We start from the raw sequence: 20,061 nt of genomic DNA on the forward strand, positions 1-20,061 counted from the left end.
GATGTTCCTTTTGTTAGGAGACTGCGATGTTCATTTTAACCAGAGCTACTAAGAATAGGCGTTGTTGGCATAATAAGGGCCTATGTGTTTCTTCAAAGACATCATTCCCTTTCCTAAGTGATTAAGATCCTAAAGCTGCCAGTTTTGGTGAAGGAAATCAAATGAGTAATTAAACATTAATCAAATGTTCACCATTCAAAATATAACACCGGGGAAGACTTCGCATATTTCTAGCCAATAAAAAATTTTGAGTCAGATTGCGTAGTGTTTCTCAGGTTATAGGGTACATTTAAAAGCTGTGTTCGTTTCCTAGAATGGTGGGGTACTTTTTAGCCTGGAGCTTTGCCTGCACTCATAACCTCAGGCCTCCGTGTTGCTATTTCAAGTTATGCCAGTTGGTGCCTTGATGGAATTAATACAGCATCTAGAATTGCCTAACTTACATTCAAAGAAGAGCTTAAACCAATGATTTCCATCTGTTTTTATGACACTCCCAGGGAATCTCAAGTTACTTCAAAGGGGAGCAGAAATTCTCAAATGAAATTAATCTGGATATATAAATCTTAGACACATAATATGCATACACTCACGTAGGCCAGATATAAATATATGCCCACACAATACAGTCCTTCTGGAAGAGGCAAGGGTCAGGAAATTAATAGGGTCATTGCATACCAACATCTCAGAAGGGTAAAATGACCACAAATTATAATAGGTGTCTTGAACTATATTGGAACAAATCACGGAAAATAAACACCCACTCAATTCACACAACATCATACATTGGGATCATAAGAAAATAAAACTGGGGGGTGCAAAATCAATGAAGCTGTCTTTAAAATAGATGATTTTGTGAACGAATGACTAGTAGACTCCACAGACTATGAATCTAGCTGCATGGCTGGTTCTCCCCCCCCACCCACCCACCCATCTCTAAATCATGCTACATGGCTCCCTATGTGGAGAAGAAATCCATCCTGCATCTCAATAAAATGTTCGCTAGACTCCTTGTCGCTGATGGAGTCAACTCACAACGAACACATTTATTCATAATGTTATCTACACACACAGTCCAAGGTTAAGAAAATGTTTTCAGCGTGTTGGTAATCAACCAAACCTGCCACACCTTTTCACTGGGCTTTTCGCTGCCTCCTTGAGTATATGTATCGGGAATGGCCAAGGGACTTCCTGTCCTGTGACCGATCACAAAATTACTTCACCTGAAGTGAGCGCACATGTTCCCTCCCACCAGATTAGCACAGGGATTAAGAATATGAAACCGCCACTTCCTAACTCCATTACTGGGGGCAAGTTTCACATTCACTCTCTGCCTCAGTTTCTCCATCCATACGGAGAAGGTAATAGTGCCCAACTCACAGAGTCGTTGTGAGGATTAAATGAGTTAGTAAGGGTCAAAGTACAGTGCACTCTGGAAAAATGCAGGAAGTGCGAACTCTCGTTATTCCTATATATAATTCCCTTCGTCTGTGATTCCTTGAGCTAGGTGCGTGCAGAACTTATGATTACTGATGAATTTCCAATTACGTTGACCATTTTAAATGGTCAATATCATCCGGGTCAGATTTTTGTTCATGTGTCAAATGTCCAATAATAAATACATATAATTTAACTAGATCTGCATATTAGGTTACTTATTTATGCCCTGTACATCCTCTGAAGTTTGGAGTTGGGGGAAACAGCTGTAGGCTGGGTAACGGTAAGTGAACTGGAGTTTCACCCATGTGGTCTTGACTAAGTCACCTGACCCACCTGAAGATCAGATTTCATCCTATAACATATAGGCAGGTGGCCTTTATGATCCCTTCTATTCAAGGAACAAGAGCCTTATGAAGCTGACACCCCCAATGACTCTCCGAGTTGTGACTACATCATCTATTGGAAGAAAACAACCAGGAGGAAACGGGAGAACACTGGCCAGTAAATTCTTAGACCAGCCTTTCTCAGGATAGCACATAACAAAATGCTAGGATGAAATGAGTTACATAAAATGCACATAAAAATGACCAAGTGTACCATTTTTATGGCAAAGTTACAGGGAGAATGTGAATCTAATATATATTGATGAATTATTCAACTATATCTCAGTCAGCCTGGCTGAGTGGGTCACAGGGTAGGAGCATTTTTCAAGCACTCCCAGAAGGCTCCTGAACTCTTTTGAATGTTGGCCTGGAGGTTATTTGTGATCAAGAATGGACACACCAAAAATCTATATAAGAAGGGAGATAGGCACTTCCTCTAGAACAGGAAAATCGAAACCATTTGAGATGCCCCCAAGGGATCATTTGAAACCCTTTAAATATATGTCTCAGGAAAAGAGGACTTTATCCTGACTAGATTTCTGACCTGGAGAGTACCTTCAAAGACAAAGAAGAGTGAGGTCATATACAGAGAGGGTAAAAGGGATAGGAAAGAGAGTGAAGGACATCTCCATAAACTGAGACCATTGCGTCCAGGAGAGCTGGAGAAGCCATACGAGATTTCAACAAATGGAGTTTTATTTATACCTTTCTGATACATGCATGATCTTTTGAGAAGCAGACAGATTTCTCAGCAAAATACTTGTTTAGAAGGCATACGGTCTGGAGCCCTATCTACTAATTCCCCTACTAAGCCCCCATGGACTAGTGTAAATCCCGAGGGCAGCTGGGCATTTGGGTTCTTTCCCACTCCAGGGATTGGAGGCTCTCGGTCACTCCCAATGTTTCCCACTACCTAAACATTTACAGGTTTATGGGGGCAAGTGTGCACTATATTACCAAATGTGAAAGGCTCTGAAAAGCACACATTTGACCAATGCTGGAGACCTGTGTCTTCCTGTGGGTTTCTCTTTTATGAAGAGGTCAAAATTTCACCTCTCCCAATCCTTTGAGTCATGGGGAGAAACCCGAGGAAGCATGGGTGGCCCATAGCAAGTGAACATTTCTCCCCGCAATAAACACATTCCTTTGACTCGCCCCCAGCCACGGAGCCCCCACCACCATCTCCAGTGACAAAGGAGATGGCTTCCAGTAAAAGAGCTACTACTAATCCCACGATCACACCTGATATTGTCCACGGCATCCCTAGAAAAATACATTTCCTGGAAACTAACATTTGGTCCTTAAGACAATAGCCTCGCGCCCATCTTAACACCTGCTTCGATATTACAAATTAACACACGGTAAAGCAACCGAATTCAAAATTATGTCCACGCGCACCGTCTCCCCCACCAAAACATCCATCTGCTAATATTATGCAACGCTGGAATCTAAACTGGTCTGAATTTATAAAAAGCCAACAGGCATGGATACACAGTCTCAGTTCTCGTGGCCGTGGCCACCCTAGGCAACAGCCCCAGGCGTAGACACGAACGTTCCTATACGGTATTCGTTATTATTTGAGGACACGAGACCATCGAAGGGGGCCGTTTGGGCTTTCCCCTTCTAAGGCTCTCCCCAGAAGGGCCCGATGAACGCCCATGCCGTCTTCTCCCACCAAAGGTGGCTCCTGCTCTCCGGAGCCTCCGGATCCTGACCGTAGCGCTTCTGTCCCCGGCCCTGGGGAAAGCCTCGTCTTCGCGAGTGGCCCTCGGCGCAGCCGGCAGATCCGCCCGCGACGCGGAGGCCGCGCGGTTTCATCATTAATGCTCCTGAAGGACAATAGCTCATCAAGCCCCACCGAAAGCCCCGGACCCGTCGCGGAGCCTGGGCTGGCGGGGGATGAGGCTGAGCGACTCCTCCTAGAGGTGGTTATGTGGAGAAGGAGCAATCCCTTCTCCCTCCTCCTCCTCCCCCCGCTACTATCCGCGGCCCGGAGAACTGCCGCTTGCCGCCATTGACAAGCACCGATAGAACCCAAAGAAAGGCAAAGAGTCCTGCCCCGCACCGGCGCGGCGCGGGCCAAACCTGCGCCCCGGGAGCGGCGCGCCGAGGGCACCGGGCGCCCGGAGCAGGCGGCGCAGCACCAGGTGAGCCCGCCATGGCGATGGCATTATTGTTCAGGGGGCTCCGGGGTCTGGAGACAAAACGCGCCGCGGGGGCAGCGCAGGGGCCGGAGAGAACCCCTGCCTCTCCCGCCGCCCGGCCCCTGCGGGCGCACCCCGAGAGCCGACCCTCCCCGCCAAAGAAAAGAGAAAAGAATTAATAAATCAAGCTGCCCAACTTGCTTCCTCGCGAAATAAAGGCGGGGGGGGGGGGGGGCGGGGGTGCGAAAGAAGCGGTAAAATTGCTTCGGCCGGCAAGGAGCGGGGGGCATCCTGGGCGAGGAGGGAGAAGGCGGCGGGATGCGGGGTCCAGCGGCGGGCCGCGGCGAGGCCGGCCCGGCAGGGAGCGGAGGGCTCCCGGGATGCGGACTTCGGGGCGCCGGAGCCGAGGAGGGAGGCGCCCGGCCGCCGAGGAGACTGACTGCTCCGGGGCGGTGGGCCGCTCGGGGGGCCTCCGAGGGTGCGGGGCTGGGTGCCGGCCCGCTCAGGACTGACAATGGAAGGGGCGCGGGGGCGCGGGCCGGAGGGAAGGGGGCCGGGGGCGGGCCGCGCCGCGGAAGGTCAGGCCGGGGACGCGGGCGGAGGGGGCGACGCTGGGGGCCGCTGCGCGGTAGCGGGGCTCCGCGAGCTCCGTGAGCCCCGTGAGCCCCGGCCGGCGCGGAGGAGGGCTCGGGGCCGGGCACTCCCCTCCGGTTCCCTTTCCGGGGCGCCCGGTGCCGCCGCGCGCTGCGCTTTCCCCGGGAAATGGCGGCCCCTCCGCGGAGCTCGCTCGAGCAGTCCCCACTTCCCGCTTTGCGCGGGAAAAATACAATAATAATAATAATAATAATTAATAGTAATAATAATAATACAAGGGAAAGGGAGATAAAAGTAAAGTGGCCGCGACGAAGGAAAGGGCTACGGCGAGCGCCAAACGGCGCGCGAGGCGCGTGCGGGGCGCGGCGGGCGGCACCGGCCCTGCCTTCCCGGCTCGCAGCCCGCTCTCCCCAGCACCCGGTGCCAGCCTCGCCCGCCGCCGAAATCGCGCCGTCGGTGTCCTTCCCCACCTTGCCTCGTGGGGGCGCCCTCCGCTCCTGCCCTCTTTGTTCCTCCCAACAATGGCCAACGGGCATTGAGCCCCCAAAGGGCCAAATGAGCCTCTTCTTCAGGAGTTCCCGGGTGCTGATTGCTGCGGCCGCGACCTGGGCCACCACGGGCTTGATTTCGGCCGGGTCACTGCTGGGGTTTAGTGGCAGCGGTCCCATGGTGAGCGAAAGGGGCCAGAAGAAGCGGGCTGAGAAGCCAAAGCACAGGTCCCTGTGTATCTGGGCAGGGTAGCCCCGACGAGAAAGGGGGTCCCCGCACCCCAGCGGCGCTGGTGACCCCAGGGAACTCCGAACAGGGCCCGCGACTGCTCCCCCCAGACCTCAGGGGCCCACACCACTGGAGCCGTCAGTCCACCCTAGCAAACGGTTTCCTCTTTTTTTCTCATTTGTGTTTGTGTCCAAATACCACTGTGCCCCCTCCCTGGGCTGCACAGTTGCTACTGAAACGGTTCAATAGGCGAGAGAAATAGAAACGTTATCCAGAGCGAAACGCGCCTCGGTTTGTACTGTTTCTTATTTAGCGACACGCCAATTCTCAGCTCGTTCATATTTAACTGAAAGTTATCTTTTACCCTTTTGGAAAACTCCTTTTTTTTTTTTTTTTCAAGTGAATGTTCAAAACGGCAAGATTTGGAAACACGCTCACGGATTTTTAGAATCGCTTTAGCCCAAGATTATCATACAAATAAATATAGGCTCCGCCTGAAGGAAAAGTTTATCTTGCATCCAGTAATTCACACCTCTAAAACCTCCCTTTCCTGTAACCAAATTGAAAATATATTTATTTCCGGTTCTCCGCTCCAGTTCTGCTAGCCTGTCACAGGTCTTCCTCACCCGGATCCATTTATTGCCATGCTTGGGACATTATGAATGATTTCCTCTATTTCAGAACTCTGTAAAAGAATTTCATTCCTTGGATCTAGAATGTTCCAAAGAGGGACCTTACTCCCTCTCCATCCCATCTTCAGTCTAGTTCCCAGGGATTCTGAGGCTTTTCCCAGTGGGTGGGACACCCTGCTAGCTGTTGTCTGAGACAGGCAGGTCTGCTTTCACTGCCTTCTGCCTGCAGAGCACGAGGGAATCCTGATTTAGGCAGACAACTTTGAAAGATATCTGTAACTTGGCCAGGGGGAAGGATGTACAAAAATCCAACCAAGTTTTTGAAAAAAATTTTTTCGTTCTTAAGAAATAATCTCAACGATAAATACTTTTTTGGCACAGGGATGAGCAAAGATTGTGATTGGAGATCACTCCCAAGCATCTACTGGGACCCAATTATTAAACACCTCTGGTTGGGGGAACCAATGCACGTATGTAGAAGTCATGGGCCTTGCTCTGAGAGAGCTCAGGTTCCAAGCCTAGGAGATAAAATATGTATGCAAGTAAGACAAGGTAAAAAATGATTACCCTTGGCAAGCTAACTGGGAAACCGTTACTTTCTTACTGCTAACAGGTGTGTCAACTGGTACAGCCAATTTGGAGGGCACTGTTAAAGTCAAATAATGGGCACACTCTGTGACCCAGCCATTCCGTTTCTTGGTCTATATCTTAGGGAAGCGGGCACAGATTATGTAATTCCCTCCCATTACAGAATTTTGGCAGTTTTGAAACTGAAACCAACCTAAAGGCCATCATAAGGAATGACTAAATAAAATCTGGTACATCTATCTTCTGGACAGATCAGGCAACAGTTAAAAAGAATGAAGTAAGCCCATATATACTGAGACAGAAAGGTCACCAAGACATACTAATGAAAAAGGCAGTTGCAGAACAATACATACTGTGTGGTACTATTTATGTAAAAAACAAAAACAAAATACTATGCATTCTACAAGTAAAAATGCACATATAAAAAGATAGGAAGGGCATAAAGACACCCACTGAAAGAGATGAGAACTGGAGAAATTGTCAAGGAAGAGTTTAGTCATACAATTATTCATACCCATCTGTAACCATTGTTACAACATTTGGAATTTTACTATTTGAATTAATTTCTGTATTACTTGCATAACTAAATACAATTAAGAAGTTACAAGTGATTGATAACGTGTAATAACAGTCCCAATAAAATGCTACAACCAGTTTTTAAAGGGAGAATAGAATTTTAGCCTGAAAGAAGGCTGGGAGTAGGCTTCACAGAGAATGCAGAAGAAGAGGAAAGGGTCCGAGGCAGGCAGAAGGAAGACTGACCAGACAGAGCTTCTCCTCTTTCTTCAATGTCATCACGTTATCATGTAAATTCCCTTGCGAGGCTGAGGCCGGCCTGCCCTGCCAAGGTTCAGGTGGATGAGAGTACTAAACCAACAGTTTATACTTGTCTAATCACTATGATTCTGTGAATATCTTACATTAGATTTAGATGAGAGAGAAAAAAATGAACCAGTAGAGGAACTTCTGACAATGATACTGGAAGGTAGTATTTTAAAAAGGAAGATAGTGAAAACTTCAGGATGGGGGAGTTATTTTTCTCCTGGATGCACACAGGGCTATATATGGGGAATTGAGTTGGAGGGAAAGATGAGCGTTTGAGAGGACAATTCACTTCCCCTCCCTGCAAAAATTCTCAAAAAGAACCCCCCAAATGCTTTTGAAACAAATATTTAAGGGGTACCTGGCTGGCTCAGTCCCTAGAGCATGCAACTTTTGATCTCAGGGTCATGAGTCCAAGTCCCACATTGCAGGTGGAGACTACAGTAAGAAGGAAGGATGGAAGGCAGGAAGGAAAGAAAGAAGGGGACATTTAAGGCTAGTTTCTCTTATTCACTCGTTCAAGGAATATTTATTGAAGACCAAATGTGTACATAACACTGCCAGGTATAAACGAGTACAGGACAATCAGCCCCAGACCAGGGTTCCAGAAGTGGGGGTGAGGGGCTGGTCATAGGTCTGGTCTCACATGGACTGTGTGGTCATGGACAAGCTGTTTACTGACCCCCGCCCCTCCCATGTCACACCTTCTGTGGTGGCTAAAAGCAGGAGGGGCACTAAAAATGGTCGATCACTCTAGTCCCTTTCAGTCTTAGATCATGACCTTGCTAAATCCTAGGATTCTAACCATGTGATGACTGATTGTGAATTCCCAGACAGATGGAATTTGGGTGATTGGACTAGGAGGGGCCCCAAAGTGCCCCGTCTTGGGAAAAATAAAAGTACTCACTGTCTTGAAGTTCTCAGTAGCTTGGGTAGCCCTCGGAGTTTCCCCAGGGTGGAAATTTCATCACCAGCCCTTTACACAAGCTCCTAGGAAGATGTTGCTGAGGTCCAGCTTCGTGATGTACACAGACCACCCAGCGCTGCGGGATTGTCATTGTTGCTTTTGAAATAGAGGGGAAATGCCAGCCTGCACTCCATGAAAATCATCCCCTAAAATTGTTTCTTCTCTGGAAATAAGTCCACAATGGCTAAGGTTTATAAAATGCCTTACTGCCTGCCAGGCGCTGTTCCAGACACTTTCTCCATATTCACTCCTTTCAGTCTTCCAATAGCGCGAAAGGCGGGTACTATTATTAGATCCATCTTATGGGAAAGAAAAGAGAGGCGGAGGATATGCCCACAGCTGGAGGTAGACTTGGGAGTCCGGTCCAGACACCCTCCCTCTACAACCCACATCCTCCCCTCCATGGGGTGAGAACAAGGTCCTGCGGGCCTCCCTAGGGAGTCAGATTAGGTTCGATACGCAAATTCTTACTTTAAAAACTTCTCCGCATCACCATTTTACCTGCCTCTGTCAGATGAAAGATAAAGATTATCCGATTGAGCTACACAACACTGTGCTTTAAACTGTCTTGTCACAAAGTATTAAATAAGATGAACTTGGTGGTTTCGCTGAAGCCCTTGCCGTTCATTTATCCATCCCGCCCTCCATCATACTTCGCCCGATTTATTTGACTGGCGTTGCCAATTTGGACTAGGAATGGAGTAAGTAATTCAAGTCAGAATTCTCGTGCTTTGACAGAAGGGTGTGTGGAAATCCGTGTCCGACCAGCAGCCTCAGCCCAGGGACGTCTGCTCTAGCTCATTCCGGGGATGCCAGGATTAGCTATGGGCAACCATAATATTGAGCCCAAAACTGTGACACGTGATCTGATCAGAGATTTGGGGTTATTTCTGGATAAAAAAGGCAATCCTGATGATATAGTTTGGAGGGTTAAATGTGGGGTGTTTCCACCACAACTGGACAAAAACCTAACAAAGTAAAAATCAAAACCGATCCTGGGAAACCCACGCCCTGCATTTACTGCATTTACATCAGCCGGGCGCTAATAACACCATATATTATGCAATGTGTATTCTGGGCTGCCTTAACCGTTCAATAAAGCCATTAAAATTAAATAGTGGTGGCAGAATATGAAAAGGTAAATTCCAACAGCTTTTGTAATAGACAACATAAACTTTTCGATCAGGTGATTGTTCACGGGGTTCCCCAGCAGGATGCCAAGCTTGCAGGCCGATCACACTTCCGGAATTTTCGTGCAGGCTAACCCACTCCAGTGTTGCCCCCGTGCTACGAAACTGGATTTCACCCCTGCTGCTCTTCAGCGAACACTATAGATTATTGTCTTGGGGTGGAGAAGGGCAGTTCCAGAACAAATCAAAGTAGAATATTAAAGTCTGGTTTTTCTTTCCTATGATTGCTGTGGATGACAAGAGAGTCCCTTCAAAGGAAAGGTCACCTGGCTGTGACTTCATTCTACTGGGTCGTTCCATGTCTGTGGATGTAACGGAGGGGAGGGGGGTCAGAAGGAGGGACCTTTTGAGCATCTTCATAGAATAGGACCATCTTTCAAGTGGGAAAGGACCTCACAGGTCGGCAGGTGTCATGCCTGTCATTTCTCAGAGGCCCAAAGCAGGCAAGGCGGGGACCCAGCCATCAAGGTTCTCAGGGACTTCCCGACTGCACCCAGGACTGTTCCCCTTCCTTCCATCTGTTTCATATGTTGGAATTCCCGAAAGATTGTTCTTTTTGTTGTTCGTTTGTTCGAGCAAAGTTAGCGGGGTTGTGGGGGGAGAGGTATTGAAAAATCAGTGGGTTTGGCTGAGGACCACAGGTGGTGAGTACAAGACTGGAGCCCCCACCCGTTCACACCACACACCGCCCCCCCGCCCACTCCCGTCCCCTGTACCTCCCGTCTGCCATTGTGTCGCACCCTCGAGGTCTAGCGGCTTCCACTCATAGATGGAAAGGCACCCCACGGTTGCCCTTACCTAGGGCAGTGCATACACCTGCCAAGCCCAGTCCGTACGTGCACACCAAGAAAGGACACTGTGTGTCGCCAGTATAGGACACGGCAGCCGGAGTCACAGCCCCCACCCCCACCAGCACCCACCGTGCAGCCACTGCCTTAGGACCGACAGTGAGGAAAACAGGGTGGGAGAGACAGGCAAGGGAGGGATGGAGGAAGAGGAGTTCCAGGGCAGCTGCCTCTATCTTGAGCACCCACAAGCGCCCCCACCTATGCACTCAGAGGCCCAGCAGTCATGGATGTCTCTGGAAGCCCCTGGTGGATCAGGCAGTCCCGGGGGGCTACAGTCTCCTTGCTGTCTGATACTGGTATGGTCACACCCAGCCCCGAAGCTGGTCCCGCATCTCCTCACCCCTCACCTGAAAAGCTCATCTTGGCTCAAAGTTGGTCCCCTGCTCAGAGGATAAGAGACCACCACTGATAACAATAAACCTCACTACGAATCTGAAACTGCTCGATTTTGAAGAAAGAAGACAGCTTGCCCACTGTTCTGGTTTGTTATTTCCCAAGAGCAAAAAGACAAGAGACCAGGCTGGACCCAGTGAAGGGTTTGGTTTTTATTTTGTTTTCCATGAATAAATAGATTCAGGAAGACAGTTTTCTTCTGGGGTGCCTGACTGAGATCCAATAAGAATAAAACTCTTTTTTATTCATTCATTTATATTCATTTCTCAATCAACTGATACCATAGGTAACCAAATATACTTATATTGTGTTAGACAATGGCAGGCTAATAACAAAGAGACTAAATATATATTAACAACTTGTCCTTTTGTCTTTTTTTTTTTAAAAAAAACTTGAGCTCACGTTTAGCAAAGGTAACAAAACCTGTTAAAAGTCACTGAGTACCATCCTAGCAGGATTATACTCTATATCCAGACCCTATCTGTCCCCCTGCCCCCACGCTCTGCTCTCTCTCTCTCCCGTCTCCTCTAGAAGGAGATGGGCACACACTCTGACTCTCGATTATAAAGAATTCACTGGAAGCTGACGTCCTCCTAGATTATTCCAGGACATGACTTGAAAGACTTTTTAAAAAGGGAATGATTTGTAACCCAATAGTCTAATTTAAATAAATTGGGTTAATGCTTGGTTCTAACGTTCACAGTTGGTTAATTTAGTTAATTTGATCCGTGCGTCATTTTGATGAAATTGCATTTGATATAGCTCTTTACATTATAAATTGTTAATGTGCTCTAACATATACGACGATAAAATTATTGACTGTTCTCATTCACTTAAAGGTGGCCTTGGAAGAAAACGGTTTGGAAAGTATTACTTGTGCAATAATGATTTGCCCTTGGACTTCATAAATGGAAATGTAATAGAGCAGGTGATTTAGCTAGTATTACTGAGAATGGTTTTTACAGCTACAAAATAATACTATTATTATTTTAATACAGTACATAGGGGAACACACCAAAATATATTAGAATTCTATTAGGTATGAGGCTAAGAGGTTTTTTTTTTTTAATACCCTTTAAAAATATATTTCTACATATAGTTAATACATTTGTATTGAATTCCCTTATGTTCTGCCGAGTTTTATTTCATCTCATTTTAGTCTCCCAAAGGCGAGTTTTGAACTGACAGAGTGAAGATGCTTCATTGCGGCGTCTACCTCGTTTTTTTCATAAATATTTACAATACGAGATATTCTGAAGCACGGTCCTACAGATTAGAAAAATATCACACCATGGGATGAGAAATGAGTACATCTCAGCAATTTTAAAACAGTACTTAAAATTTTTAAAAATTCATTCCCATCATTAAAAGCTACAAGTCCTCTAACTTCCGGGGGTTTTTTTAAAGATTTTATTTATTTATTTGACAGAGGGAGAGATCACAAGTAGGCAGAGAGGCAGGCAGAGAGAGAGGGGGAAGCAGGCTCCCTGCTGAGCAGAGAGCCCAATGCGGGGCTAGATTCCTGGACCCTGAGATCATGACCTGAGCCGAAGGCAGAAGCTTTAACCCCCTGAGCCACTCAAGCGCCCCCTAACTTCTGGTTTTAAAGTAATATATAGATGAAAGCATTTTGATTCACATCCTTTTTTATGGGGATTCACTCTTTCACTGACTTACTCAACAGAAACTTCGGGAGAATCATCTAGGAGGCAAGGTTTGTCTAGCTAGTGCATGGATAAAACAAGACCCCAGGCTTGTTGATGTTCAGGGGTCAGGCCCCTCTCGCCGGCCAACCCCAGGGTCCCTCCTCACTAAAGCAGAGGCTTCTATCCAGCCGGAGCAGCCTACAGGCAGATGGGGGACCAAAGCCTGCCCTGGAGCATTTGCTGCTCCCAGCCACTCCCTCCCCATAGCCCCTGATCGCATACTTCTGAAGAGAACAAGCTCAAAAGAGTAATTTAAAATAAGCTGTCTTGTAATTCCAGATCCTTTGTCAGGGTGGTTCATCAGCCCAACCAACCCTCACCTGTGACACGTGGCCTGCAGTGACTGTTCCCATCTCAAATGACTGCTCTCTTTAGCTTTGCAGCATCTTAACAGCAGGAAAAGGGTCATTGAAATCAGGATCGCTGGCGGCTTCTGATGGACCATCTTGCTGATTGGCTAGAGTTTGTCACAGTCCTCATCAGTTTACATATAATAAACATTGCAAGAAGTTGTTGGAGGCAGAAAAAATGGATTACTCTTAATCAATTCTTTATGCTTGAGAAAGAACATATTTAAATTAAACAAATATTGGTCCAAACACACCAGACTATTTTGTCTTCTCAAGAAGGCAGGCAGGCAGAGTGTTAAGCAAAGTTTGCTGTTTCCCATCAAAAGCAATTCATTCAATAAGGGCAAATGCTTGGGATTTTTCTTTCCTTTCTTCTCCTTCCTTCTGGGATTACAGTATAATTATAAATATTGTTTATAGGAATCCCATATGCTATAGTTGGGCAAATACAGACACACTGAATTTGATTCGGTTATATTAATGGGTCTTACATAATCTCTTGATAGGAAATTTTATATTCCTCAATTATCTCAACACCAGTGACTCACCTGGTGATGAAAGCGATCTAAATTTTTCAGTATGACATTATTACTCAATTATAAAACAGTTGAGCTTTTTCTCTTTACCAGCATACTCATTTCTAGGCTGATTTCCAATTGATGTTCTTTAGGATGTTAAGTTATAATGACACCTTCTGTTTCCAGTCTACATGATGGCCAGAGTGCAAGGGCTTTCCCTCTCCTGGAGCCCACAAATATAATGGTTAAGAATTTCAAGGAGGGGCGCCTGGGTGGCTCAGTTGGTTAAGCGACTGCCTTCGGCTCAGATCATGATCCCAGGGTCCTGGGATCGAGCCCCACTTCGGGCTCTCTGCTCAGCAGGGAGCCTGCTTCCTCCTCTCTCTGCCTGCCTCTCTGCCTACTTGTGATCTCTGCCTGTCAAATAAATAAATAAATAAAATCTTTTTTTAAAAAAAAGAATTTCAAGGAAATTCAAACAACATTTGTGGAGGGCCGGTGAGGGTCTTCAGCAGGTGGGAGATTTTAACAAATTGCTGGAATACCCTATTGCCTTGGACCATGCAGACAGTGTCACACGGGAGAGCTTCGCATTTAAGGGTAAGGCAAGAGAGAGCTGCAAGGAAGGTGGGCAGGGTGAGAGAGGGGGAGTTGCTGAGAGTCTGTTTCCAGAACAGCCAGTTGAATTCGTCCCTCTCCCTCCCCTCCTCCCTACAGTTTCTGGCCAGCATGTATACACCCAACTAACAATCTGGGTTTCCTCTCTCAGGAAATAGACTAACTACATGGGGCACCTGGGTGGCTCAGTTGGGGAAGCGTCTGACTCCTGATTGCAGCTCAGGTCATGATCTCAGGGTCGTGAGACCGAGCCCTGCTTCGGGCTCTGGGCTGAGCATGGAGCCCGCTTGAGATTCTCTCTCTCCCTCTCCTTCTGCCCCTCCCCCCTCAAAATAAATAAATTTATTTATTTTAAAGAAGAAATCTATTAATGTTTATTTTTTTTAAAAAAGAGAGAAACTGAACAACTACAGGGCAGGTCTAGAATTTCTAGGACACCTGCAGCTCCACGAAGTGATGCTTTCCCATTCTGGCATTTGGGGGCTCTCAGTCCCTGACTGGGTGCCCAGGTGATACGTGCTTGTCAGGCCCTATGCACACACCCAGAGCAAAGCAGGAACCATGCCTAGCTAATAACAACAGCTGAGAAAAGCTTTTCTATCTGCCAGTAATGATCAGCCTTGGCTTTCATTCTTAAACATGAAGGCATGACCAAACTCACCAGACAGTGAAGGAAATCTGACATGAAAGAGAAAGAAAAGAAATACATGGGATGACCGGCTGGACCAAATAATTTCGAGAACAGACGATCACACTAACACACCCTAACTAGTCTCAGAGAGACTTGAAGACGTGGTGCATTCATAAAAGGCGGCGCTGATATGAGAAAAGGAATGATCAGAGAACGAGAGAGCGCTCTTGGAAATTAATAATATGGTTGCCAAAATTAGATGTTAAGAGGGCTGAAAAAATGGAAGGAAAAAGACGAGAGACTTCGAGGAGCAATGCAGGAGCTCCAACCCCTGGTTTACGGGCATCCCAGTAAGAGAAGAGACAGGCGGGAAGAATAAAGAGACAGGGCAAAATGATCAAGTCTGAAAGAGAAAATGTCCAGAGTTATTAAAGACTCCAGTCTTCTGACTGATTGAGCAGGGTGAATGGGGTTGGGGAGGACCCATCCTTAGACATCATCCTTAGACACATCCTTGTGAAATTTTAGAACAGAAAGAGGCAATCTAAAATCTTGGGGTTGGAGCTCCTGGGTAGCTCAGTGGGTTAAGCCTCTGCCTTCGGCTCAGGTCATGATCTCAGGGTCCTGGGATCTAGTCCCGCATCAGGCTCTCTGCTCAGCAGGGAGCCTACTTCCTCCTCTCTCTCTGCCTGCCTCTCTGCCTACTTGTGATCTCCCTGTGTCAAATAAATAAATAAAATATTTTAAAAAGTAAAAAAATAAAAGCTTGGGGTTGGGGGCACCACACTTCTCTGTAACACTGGAGGAAAAAAACAATGGATGGATGGTTTCAAAATGTTAAAACAAAATTATTTCATGGTGAAAATTATATACCCTACCAAATGCTCACCCAAAGATCATTCAGTAAAGACAGTTCCATTTATAAGAGACCAAAGTGTACTTACTTCCCTGTACTGTCTCCGAAGAGTTGCAGGAGGCTGACCCCGAGCAAACCAGGCAGGGAGTAGAGGAGGAAGAGGTGGGGTGAGGGAGGAGCTAGGAAGATGGTCCCGGGATGACCGCTGGGCGGCACCACCATTCCAGACTGGAGCGTGAGGTCAGAGGTCTGAGAACTTTTGGGTAAAAGTCTCTGGGAATTAAGTGTCCCCCGCAAAGAACAATGAGTGAGAAGGGGGGGGCGGCGGTTAGGCTATGGCAAAGCCACACTTAAGGAAAGCACAGTCAATCCTCGTTATTCAGATTCCGTATTAGCGAGTTTGCCTGCTTACTAAACTTTATTTGTCACCCCCAAATCAATGCTTTTTCTTCTTCTTCTTTTTTTTTTTTTTTTTTGTAAATTTATTTGACAGAGAGAGAGATCACAAGTAGGCAGAGAGGCAGGCAGAGAGAGGAGGAAGCAGGCTCCCTGCGGAGCAGAGAGCCCAATGCGGGGCTCGATCCCAGGACCCTGAGATCAGGACCCGAGCTGAAGGCAGCGGCTTAATCCACTGAGCCACCCAGGCGCCCCCAAATCAATGCTTTTTCAGTCTTTCAAAGACATGCACAGAGCAGCAAAACATTTGAGCCGAATCACTCACTTTCCCAGCCGAGTTCTACCGAGACTGGCCTTCCTCTTTCGTCTCTCACTCAGTAAACTCGTGCCGTTTCCACAGCCTGTGTAGCGCCGTGGTTTGCACATCTGTGTGCTTTGCATGGATGATTCCACTTTTCGAAATGGCCCCCAAGCACTGTCCTGAAGTGCCGTCCAATGTTCCTGAGCACAAGAAGGTTGCGAACAAACGTGCCTCTTTGGGAGGAAATACATGTGTTAGTTGAAGCTCGTTCAAGTTTAAGTGATAATCACTAGTTCCCATGAGTTCAATGTTGATGAATCAACACTACATATTACATAAGGTATCTGTAAACAGAAACACACATAAAACACACATATATTGATTTCATTAATGAAAAAGTGATGACCAGGGGCTTGCGGCCACCTAACCCTGTTTCCCCTAGGAGCTGTGCTCCCTATTCACTAGTCCGGTGTTTCTGGTTGCTTTGTAGAACACAGCTACTGCCCCTCCCCCACAGCCGACAGTGATTCCTAACTTGGGGGTGGGGGTAGGGAGCCTTGTAACAAAGGCAGGATCTAAACGTGAAGCCAAGTGAAATGTAGAATGATTGTTGAACAACACGTTTTCAGAGCGCAGAGAATCCGCTTGTTAATCCTGAGACACAAGGCATCCGGAGCTGGACCACGGAAGGCCAATGTGAGCCCCGCACCCACCTGATTCTGAAGGGCCAGTCTTTATAAAGTCTTAGTCACATAAACGCTGCCTAGGAGCATTTCACTTTCTTTTTTTTTTTTTAATATTTTATTTATTTGACAGAGAGAAATCACAACTAGGCAGAGAGGCAGGCAGAGAGAGAGGAGGAAGCAGGCTCCACGCCGAGCAGAGAGCCCGATGTGGGGCCCGATCCCAGGACCCTGAGATCATGACCTGAGCCGAAGGCAGAGGCTTTAACCCACTGAGCCACCCAGGTGCCCCACATTTCACTTTCAAAATCAGCCTAGAGCCAAAATGAAGATTTCACTGTGATTCCGAAACCAAAGGAAGGTTGTGAGTGGGGATGATGGGGGCAGGGAGGGCAGAGGTAGGAACGGGGAGGAGAGGTAGGGAGTGGAGGACCGGGGAAAGCTCAGGGCACACAGCTCCAGTCTACCTAACAGCAGCTCAATAGGGAACACCTGAAGTTGGGGGAGTCAGAGCTTGAAGTGTGTTATTTAAAGTTCCCAAGGTAGGGGTGCCTGGGCGGCTCAGTCGATTAAGGGTCCCACTCTTGATTTCGGCTCAAGTCCTGATATCAGGGGCCTGGGATGAAGCCCTGAGTCAGGCTGCGTGCTCCGCGTGGAGCTTGTTTGTCCCTCTCCCTCTGCTCCTTCCCCTGCCCCCCGCTCAAGCTCTCTCTCATTCTCAAATAAATAAATAAAATCTTTAAAAATAAATAAAGTTTCCAAGGTAATCGGCAAAAGAAATAAAAATGGTATTATGCTGTCAACAGCTAGAAAAGGGAGGAGAAAGTCCTTGTCCTTCTTAGGCATTGATAGACTATCTAAAAATGGAAATAAATCACCAAGTAAAAGTATAAATACTAGAGCTGAGGAAGTGACCACCAGGACTAAAATTATAGAACTGTTCCAGAATGGCCTCTGGAGGCAAGATTAAGGGTAGAAAGAGTGGGGTGGGAGACTACTGCTTTTCATTTTGTGCATTTCTTTGTCTTTTTGCTTTATATTACTATGTGCAAATATTACTTAGATTTAAAGATAAAATAAACTTAAATTTTTATTTTAAGATTTTATTTTTAAGTCCTCTCCACACCCAGTGTGGGGCTCGAACTCACAACACCAGGATCAAGAGTCACCCGCTCTACTAACAGCCAGCCAGTCGCCCGTAAACACAAAATTTTAAATAACTAATTTAAATTTTTGTTTCCTTGCTTCAGGGTGACCTTGAACAAGTCACAATTATATGTTTCAGCCTATTGGTGATGCGCCCTAACAGAGAAGTTCCCAGACTTTCTCAGTTTACAGAGAAATTAGTGTCTCCACCATTTTTCCTCCGAGTGCCTAGGCCAGAAGAAATACCCATCAGTTCTACTTATTAAGTGGTGAGGTCCAAACACCTTCGTATTTATGTCCTAACAATTAAGAGCTATTTGAAAGAAAAAAAAAAAAAGAATACATGAATAAGAAGAATAAAAAATATTTGTATCCTGTTCTTAAATAGCCACAATGAATTACAAATAGCATGTATGTGTGTGTTGGGCACTGCACAACTTCCCAGACCTTAGAATCATGTTGGACATGGCCATTCTCATTTTCTGTTCCACATCAATTTCTCCCTGGCTTTTGCTTTAATCACAGCAGCAACCAAAAACTCAGCTTTGTAAGATATGGAACCATGAGAAAGAAGTACAATCTGTCATAAACCCCTTGTAGGAACACTTTGACCTGGAGGCTGTAGGGTCCCCCAGTGTTTGCGTATCACTTTATTTCCCTTGAAAGCTTAAACATTTGCTGGCTTGTCCCAGGGTATCCTGGTGTCCAGTTTGGGAACCATGTCTCTAGCATCTATTTGAAACTCTATCATGGTCTGTCTTGCAACTTCATTGGAGAATATTTGAGGACAAGGGCCGTGTATACTCCACAACTTGTGTAGTTTCTTGTTCAATAATAAATGCTTCATAAATACTGTCTTTCATTGAATTGATGATGTCATAGATTGGAAGATGCATACTGATTTCCTGAGATAGTAAAATATAAAAAAAGAAAGCACTATAAAATCAGGGAAATACAGTAGTTATTTGAATAAGCCAGCATGAGTTTATTGCCTTTGTCTGAGTCAACGCTGCAATTTAATATTTACCCTTGTGATATCTGTGAATCTAGCTCATCGGTGTTCTTACGGGCTTAAAACCCATTGTAGGAATAAATCCTAAAACAACGGAATCTGAATGTGCCCTCTGCCCAGCACACAAAACCAGTTTTGTTCTTCCAACTGTGCTTTTGGAGGGAAAGGGAAATGAGCAGGCAGCAAGGCATTCTCAGGTTTTCTTCCCGGAGTCTCCACTGTTAGCATGCTGAAAACTCTCCCATCCGCTTTGCAAGTCATCAGGAGACTTTATATCTTGGTTTTTCTTGGTCTCTCTGATATGAAAGGACAGATATATTGCAGATCTAGGTTCTCTCTGGTCTGGTCCCCAATTCCTCTTAAGGACCCCAGGATACCCCAGGATTGGCCTGGAGGGTGGGGCCGGTTGAGCTCGGCCAGGCGCAGCCTCCAGAGGGCGCCCACGTGGTGCCTGTAACCACTGGGAGAGCTCCATCCAGCTATATTCTCCTCTTCAAACTTGTAAACAAACATAACGTAGGGTAGTCCTTAGCTGTGCCTAATTAGAGAAAAAATTGTTTTAGAGCAGAAGGTAAATAAGTGTAAACATTTAAGTATTAGTCTGATGGAAACAAATTTCACATTGCCATACTGCTTTTCTCTTTCGACAAGTGGCCCTCTACAGTAGATTTCAGAGATTCACAGGAAGTAGATAAAAACCTGTTCAAGTTTTTCACTCCTAACTTCCCAAGACTGGACAGAGTCAGGGGATAGGGAGTCCTGGGAGGGAAGGCAGTTAGGGGTTACAATGTCTCACTGCTCCAGGCAGAGTCCAGCCCAGGCTGGGGGTGGGGATGGTCTGTAAAGGGAGGGTCTTCTCTGGAGCGGATGGCGGTTGCCAAGCCCTTCCTTCCACCTGTGGGGTCCAGTAGGTGTAACACGTCAGCCCCATCAGCATCCTCTGAATCCTTAGGGATTCCCGGATGTGGTCTGGTTCTTACAATACCCGGGTCCTCCCAGCATCTGGGGCCCCGGAGTTGGGTGCCCATCTGCTTAAGTGTCTGCAAAGATGGGTTCCCCAGGCACAGTCTCCCTCGGAAACCTCAGACAGTGCCACCTCCGCAGCTATAAGGCCCTAACCTGGAGGAAA

The 20,061-nt window shown here is 46.6% G+C and overlaps 1 protein-coding gene across 1 annotated transcript in view; it reads left to right on the forward strand.

Moving 5' to 3' along the window:
• Positions 1–2,581: 2,581 nt before the first annotated feature.
• Positions 2,582–20,061, forward strand: part of LOC123955299 (core histone macro-H2A.2) — a 45,136-nt gene continuing 27,656 nt past the window's right edge. The window contains exon 1 of the mRNA XM_046027188.1: positions 2,582–3,967. The gene's annotated coding sequence lies outside the window, so the exon portion shown is untranslated. The remainder of the gene's footprint in view (positions 3,968–20,061) is intronic.

Source organism: Meles meles, chromosome 13, assembly GCF_922984935.1.
Source record: "Meles meles chromosome 13, mMelMel3.1 paternal haplotype, whole genome shotgun sequence".
In the NCBI taxonomy this organism is placed as follows: Eukaryota; Metazoa; Chordata; class Mammalia; order Carnivora; family Mustelidae; genus Meles; species Meles meles.